Here is an 8,105-nt window from a genome sequence, read left to right as displayed (position 1 = left end):
TGAGAGTGAAGGAATAGTGAGTACACCTGTTTCTTTCTGCGCATATGCTTGTGCACTATAACATATCCTGCGCTGCTGGCTGATCTACTTATATCAGAACAGCCGCAGTAGCCAGTAAGGACATCACTACCATTTATTTGTGTACTTATGAAGCGTCAGATTAAACTATCGGCCGACTAAAAAGTTTCTAGTGTGCTCGTAATATAAGCATAAATGTTCAAATGCATTGATTTTCAGTGCGTTGACCAGATTATATATATAATATCATTGGCGTTGACCTGATACTATTTCGGCCTGCGATATTAATTACTCTGTTGTATTCATTGTGAATGGTATGTACTTGTAGCAATGTATCATTAAGTTTAGAGTTAATTAGTACGTGTAACTAGATTTTGATGTATCGATTTTGTTGTTTGTTTCTGAGAATTTTGTGTTGGCTATTTTGTAGGCTGTCATAATCGGTGTTAAGTGTACTGGTGTACGTAGTAACTATTATAGTAATCTGTGGTACGGGGTTGAAATGTTTCATTTCTAATATTATTTTGGTGACAGTTTTTGAGTGAATTTGTGAAGTAGTTATGCTTGTGTCAGATTGTTGATACTTGATACATTTTGGCGAAGTTTTTAAGGCCATCTCTTTTGCTGGAAAAAGCCTAAAGACAAGGGGTGATCTTTTGTCAAATTTTAAGCTCCTTAAATTGTCGTATATTTTTTACATTAGGTACCTATTTAACATAAAAAAATTCAAGAGAAATGATCCAGTATTGGCATATATGTAGGCTGTTGAAAATTATCACTCCACATAATTTATCCCCCTTATTTAGGATCGTTGACACCACACAAAACATATTGTTACATAGACTGGTAATGTGTAGTGTAGAACTTTATGTACGCCCATTCATAACTATTCTAAAGCTCTTTGTTCTCAATGATTCATTGACACGTACTTTATATAGTGAATGGGCTCGTCTTATTAAAACATTAATCAGTTGCCTGTTATGTTTTGGCGTGAATAGTGAACGTTGGTAATGCTGTAGTGAGTACTGGTTGTGTTATAATTTTGGTATTGATTTTCATTAAAATAGTAAAGCAGAACTATTTTTTTTTTTCAATAAATGATTTGTTTCAAAATATGAATGATGTTTTTCCTCGTCTCAACTGTTCCACTGCTCTCCAAAATCCTGCCCATTTCGATCCTTTGTGTACAGCAGTAAAATATTTTTGGAGTTTTTAGGGTACAAACCACAGAGAAAGGAAAGACGGTATTGTGCTCTCCATGGTACAAAGAAACGAAAAGTTTTCTCTTGACTATATTAGTACCTAGTACCTACCTATAGAAAGTGTTCTAATTTTAATGATTTATTCTCGTCAGTTATTGCAGTGCATGCTTGGCAGCCAATCATAATGCTGCACAGTAATTCATGTGGCCAGTGACATGCGGCGCTGTGGGACATGTTTAGGATGCGTTTAAACTAGTTAATGCCTATGCTGATCTGATTGGTAAATTCGAAAAAAGAACGAAACTGTTGTATGAAAATGATTTGATAGGATAAAAATTAAATGATGGATCTTGTTTTTTATTTGTTTTGTCTAGACGCAGCTTTAGTTATAAGAATAATTTAAATCTGATACGTTCTGTTTGATTGGTCTCTTCCTTTTTTAATAAATTACGTTTTCTAATGAAAATAATTAGTTAAAGAGACACCGTCTTACCACAAAAACTTTTTAACGTCAGTTTAGACTTGTCTAAAAAAATGTCAAATCATGACGTTGACATATGGTTCATTTTGCAACCACATTTTTTTTAGACAAGTCTTAGTGTAAAACAGGCGTTTAAGTTTTTGTAGTAAGGCCAACAGTGTTTGTTTATTTGTCATGCTTTGGCGGTGAAAGAAATTTAGATAAATAGTACGGAGCAGACTGGTGGATATGTCGTGGTGGCCTAGTGGGTAAAGGACCAACCTCTCAAGTATGAGGGCGCGGATTCGATCCCAGGTCAGGCAAGTACCAATGCAACTTTTCTAAGTTTGTATGTACTTTCTAAGTATATCTTAGACACCATTGACTGTGTTTCGGATGGCACGTTAAACTGTAGGTCCCGGCTGTCATTGAACATCCTTGGCAGTCGTTACGGGTAGTCAGCAGCCAGTAATTCTGACACTAGTCTAACCAAGGGGTATCGGGTTGCCCGGGTAACTGGGTTGAGGAGGTCAGATAGGCAGTCGCTTCTTGTAAAGCACTGGTACTCAGCTGAATCCGGTTAGACTGGAAGCCGACCCCAGCATGATTGGGAAAAAGGTTCGGAGGATGATGAGTACGGAGCAGACTGGACCGGGGAGGGGACTAAATGGTAGGTGCGTTTAGCAGTTTGACGACGGGAAACTGACGCGGTTATAGGTACGGCAAGAATCAAAGGTGTCTTATTTTGTGTTAGCTAAATAATAATGTGTCTTAAACTTGAACTAAACTTTGGTGCGTATTCAACAAAAATCAACAAAATGCCTATCCAATATCCATTTAAAAAATACCTTCTACTATTTACTACTTCTTTCTACATAACAGTAATACATAGAAGCCAATAACAAATTACCATAGGTATCGTAGACAAGTGTGTCGGTCGATACGAACCGGTCAATAGTTGATGAGGTCGACAGTTACTTGGATACGGCGGTACAATACGCGTATTGACCCGGCTATTACTGGAATGACGTTTTTATTGGGTACGATACGATATCGGGTCGGTATCGTGTCGGAGGAGGTACGTTGGCTTCAAATTGTACCATGTATGTGTTGGATATTTCGGTAATTAAACGAAGTTACATTGAAATATAAACGGATATTTTATTTTTATAAATATACACAAGCGTACAATAAAAGATCATAGTGAAAAAAAAGGGACGAGTGACAGCTACCACAGATAAACTAGATACAGATAACAGATAACATTAGGTTGCGTTTACACATCTTCAACACTGGCCCTTAAACGCAAGCTGTTCAACTCTAACCTTTACATAACACAAAAATAAACAAGAAAATATGCATAACATTCCTAACGAATTTAACAGTCAACATAAATAAACACACAAACATTTAGGTTACACTATAAACACTAAACCATTCATGTAATAAAATTAAGTTACACAGTTAACAATAAATTCGTGAATTTACAATGCAAATTTTTATTAAGTGGCTTTGTCAATACATCGGCTAACATATTATTTGTTGACATATACTTAACTTCTACAATACCATCATTAACAATTTCTTTTATAAAATGGTGACGTATGTCAATATATTTTGTCCTAGAATGAAACATAAAATTCTTACAAAGTTTTATTGCAGATTGATTATCATTAAGAACAGTTATTTTAGCCATGACACCAAGCATCTCAAATAAAAACTTTCTAATGAACAGAGCTTCTTTACATGTGTCAGACAAAGCCATGTATTCTGCTTCAGTGCTTGATAAAGCAACAGTACGCTGCTTTTTACTTTCCCAAGAGATGATGGACTTACCCAATAGAAAGACATAGCCTGTATATGATCTACGGTCGATGTTATTAGACGCCCAGTCTGCATCCGCATAAGCTGTAATATCCATCCCACCTTTACAGAAAACAAGAGATAAATTAATTGTACCTTTTAAGTATCTTAAGACTCTCTTCGCAGCTTTCCAGTGAACCTCTCCAAAACAATTATTAAATTGGCTGAGGTAGCTTACCGCATGGCTGATGTCCGGTCTAGTACAGACTGCTATGTACATAAGCGAACCAACCAGTTCCCTGTAGTTGTAAGTATCATCCTTCTGCGTCTCCTGGGGTAACTTCAGGCCGGTCTACATTGGAGTACCTGCAGGCTTGCAATCCTCCATTCGAAATCTCTTCAACAATTTTTGAATATAGTTAGACTGATCAAGAGAGAATCCACTATCTTTTCTTGACAGTTTCATACCTAAAATATGTTGAGCTGGCCCTAAATCTGTAATTTCGAATTCTTGTCTCAAACTTTCTTTAATTTTATCTTTCCCTTGAAAGTTTGGAGAAGTAAATATAATCAGATCGTCGACATAGAGTGCAATGAAAATCATTGATTGGTTTTCTGACTTATGGTAAACACATGGTTCTGAAGTAAGACGAATAAAGTTCAACTTATCACACAAAACCTTATTAATTTTATCATTCCAAGATTTTGAAGCTTGTTTAAGTCCATAAATAGCTTTGTTGAGCTTGTATACCATGTCTTCACACCCCTTAACTTCAAAACCCTGTGGTTGTTCCATGAAAACGGTTTCTTTTAGATCACCATTCAAAAATGCAGTTTTAACATCCATATGTTCAATGGTCATGTTATACTCGGCAGCTAAAGCAATGAGTAATCTAAGTGAGGAGTACCTCACTACAGGTGAAAACGTTTCCTGGTAATCAACACCATATTTTTGAGTGAAACCTCTAGCAACTAAACGAGCTTTATGTCTCAACAACTCACCATTTACTCCATACTTTTTCTTGAAGATCCACTTACACTTCACGGGCTTCTGCTCCTGCTGTCGTTTCACCAGAGTCCAGCATTAATTTTTAATAAATGATTCATACTCAACACTCATAGCCTTACGCCAGCACTCTGACTCTGGACCATTAAGAGCTTCCGCTACAGTCCGAGGCTCGTCAGGATCACTGCAGGCCATAAAAGCTACAAAATTGCTTTGCAAAGGAGATTCTGGAGCATCGTCATAGGAGCAGTCTTCAGAATACTCTGCCTCAGCTAAAGAATCATCTCCTGGAAGGTAAGTTGAATCCAAGGGATCATCTATATCATTATCACTCTCAGAACTATCTATTGTGATTATACTTAAACGCTGTTGATCATTCTGTGATAATACAGTGTCATCAGAATTATCAGCGTTCACAGCAGATGATTCTGATGGTGGAACCCCATTCTGATCTGAACTTAGATCAAGAAACAATAGTTGATCACTACTATCATTATGTGACCTATCTGACACATAAAACTGATCTTCTAAGAAAATTACATCACGAGAATGAATTAAGTTCCCAGGATTATTTGGGTCTATGAGTCTATACCCCTTAGATTCCTCACTATACCCCACAAATATGTATGGTTTACTCTTAGAATCAAGTTTCTTTCTATTTTTAATCATAACATAAGCAATACAACCAAAGATCCTTAAATTGCTAAGATTTACCTTTTGCTCGCTCCATTTTTCTTCCGGCGTAGTGCCAGGAACTGCTTTTGTTGGACTTCGGTTCTTTAAATAGACAGCCGTGTTAGCAGCTTCAGCCCAGTATTTATATCCCAGTCCAGCATCGCGCAGCATGCACCTTACCTTCTCCATGATTGTTCTATTGGAGCGTTCAGCAACACCATTTTGCTGCGGGCAATTAGGCACAGTCTTCTGATGCTTGACACCATGTGCCTTCAAGTAATCCTGAAATTCAGTACTCATGTATTCTCCACCTCTATCACTTCTTAGTATTTTTAACTTCTTTCCAGTCTCATTTTCTACAAGAGCTTTAAATTGTTTAAAATACTTAAAAGTTTCATCTTTAGACTTCAAGAAATAAATGAAATGTTTTCTTGTGTAATCATCTATACAACTCAAGAAATACTTGGCACCACTAAATGATGGAGTCTGTATAGGACCACACAGGTCTGTATGCACTAAACCTAACACCTCAGTAGCTGTAGTATAGGACTTCTTTGGGAACGGCAATCTAGCTTGCTTCCCTTCAATGCAGGGTACACACTGTTTATAATCAGAAACATTATAATTAATACCAGTGGCCATACCTGATTTCAGAAGATGCATACTCCTCGAATTCAGATGTCCTAGACGCCGGTGCCATACCTCCTGGGATGTGCAGTCCGCTACTGCCGCAAGTGACAAGGACTGTTGCTCCATACAGCTATTGTCTGACACAGTGTCGAGTTGATAGACACCATTTACTTGTGTACCAGTGGCTAAAACTTCATCATTATCATAAATTGTACAAGAATGACTATCAAAAGTAACAATATAGCCCTTATTGGTCATAGCACTCACTGATAAGAGATTTGTACTTAAATTAGGTACATAATAGGCATCGCTTATAGTCTTAGTACACCCCTTAAGATTAACTTTCACTTGTCCTACACCTGCAGTCGACAACTTATCCCCATTTGCTATGCTTACGTCCACAGTTGTATTTGGATTAACATCTAACAAAAGCTTATCGTTGTTGCACATATGATTTGTGGCTCCCGAGTCGATATACCAAACATCACTATGAACTTTCACTGAAAGCGCAGCGATCAAAGACTTCTCGTTCGATTTAGCCTTTGACTTGTTTTTGTCTCGACTCTGAGTTTTCTCCTTTTCAGTCGCAGCTTGTTTATCAGGACAATCTCTTGAAAAATGACCCAACCGCTTACACTTGAAACATTTCGGCTGCTTCCGACTGACTAATGCTGTCGCGCTATCCTGCTTGCCTTTCCGTCTACGAGTTTCCTCTAGCAGCTTGCCTGACGTGTGCTCCGTAGTCAACTCAGTACCAGCATTTTCAATTGCCATAATCAACGGGTCAAAGTCTTCAGTAAGACCGCTCAGCATTATCACAGCAACAAATTCGTCGTCCAGGGGGTACTCCATTTCACTCAACTGATGTGAAAATTCCTTAATTTTATTTAGGTAGTTTTCCATTGAGCTGCAATCACTCAACTTAGTGTTGAATAAACTTCTCAGCAGGCCAAGTCTCCTGGACAGTCCACGACCTTCGTACGCCTTCTTCAGATTATTCCATGCTTCGTATGCACTTCTCGCTGATCGAATGTTAGGAATAACATCGGAGTGCACTGAAAGTGCAATTCGTGCCAGCGCCTTTTCTTCCTTCTTTTTGTCGGCACTTTCGGCTTCGGATTTCAATTCTTTTTCGACGAATTCCCAAAGTTCTTCATGTACTAGCAACATCCGCATAGTAAACTTCCACGTAGAATAATTTTCCAACCCTTTGAGTTTTTCTATGGTATTCACGTTTGTGGACGCCATTGCAAAGTACGATAGTTGCAGAACAAAAGCCGGCCGGTTTTCTTCGAAGTCAGCAAATACAGCAATCCAACCGAAATATCAGCGTATATCAACAACATTAACCACGCTCTGCTACCATGTTGGATATTTCGGTAATTAAACGAAGTTACATTGAAATATAAACGGATATTTTATTTTTATAAATATACACAAGCGTACAATAAAAGATCATAGTGAAAAAAAAGGGACGAGTGACAGCTACCACAGATAAACTAGATACAGATAACAGATAACATTAGGTTGCGTTTACACATCTTCAACAGTATGATATCTACAAAATGGGTACCTATAAATATTTGGTCGGTAAATTATTATGACGGCTTGTTGTACCTTTAAACAGATGAACCAATTTTGATGTGTTTTTTTTAGATTGAAAGCTTTTGGTAGTTGTTTTTGATCCCCTCCATGATTCCTGAAGCCTATCGGTACAATACTGAAACATCTGTCACTTTTAAGTGCGCTGCTCAGACATCATTTTGTCACCGTTATACTTACGGAATGGCTGTTAAGGAGTTTTAAGTAAGACTTAAAACGAACGACGATTACGGGTTATTTTTTTGAAAAAAAATAAAAAAGGCTAATGATGATGATAATGACGTTATATACGCTGTTTGGATAAGGCATATAACTTAGTCTTTCATAACACTCGAAATTATCGAATCACTACTAAAATAAACCATTATTGTAATAAAACACTCGAAAATGTAAACAATGAAAATAGCGAAAACCAAAATACAACAACAACAAAATACTTACCATAATATATTTCGTGTGAAAAATCCAAGAATAAAATAATTCCTTTTACAAAAAATATGTAGTAAATGGATAACTGATTGAATTATATTTCAATGTTGATCCTCTCAGCTGATGATTTCTATGAAATTCAATAGAATAGGGATTGGCGTTCCATTTAATGTTTTTCTAAATATAAACTGATAAGTTACCAGAGCACGCACTTTTTAATACATACGATCACGACACGACTACGATCCGATAAGCACATTAGTGTATAGGATTTTCAAAA

General features: G+C 37.1%; 1 long non-coding RNA gene across 1 annotated transcript; it reads right to left on the bottom strand.

Moving 5' to 3' along the window:
* Window positions 1-2,821: 2,821 nt before the first annotated feature.
* LOC124629848 lies at window positions 2,822-3,814 on the bottom strand. Its single transcript, XR_006984347.1, has 2 exons — window positions 3,722-3,814; window positions 2,822-3,606 (listed from the first exon to the last, which is right to left on the bottom strand). It is a non-coding gene; the product is annotated as an uncharacterized LOC124629848 (long non-coding RNA).
* Between the last annotated feature and the right edge of the window lie 4,291 nt (window positions 3,815-8,105).

The sequence above is a fragment of the Helicoverpa zea genome, chromosome 4 (genome assembly GCF_022581195.2).
Source record: "Helicoverpa zea isolate HzStark_Cry1AcR chromosome 4, ilHelZeax1.1, whole genome shotgun sequence".
Classification (NCBI taxonomy): Eukaryota; Metazoa; Arthropoda; class Insecta; order Lepidoptera; family Noctuidae; genus Helicoverpa; species Helicoverpa zea.
This window is presented reverse-complemented; position numbering and strand designations above follow the sequence as displayed.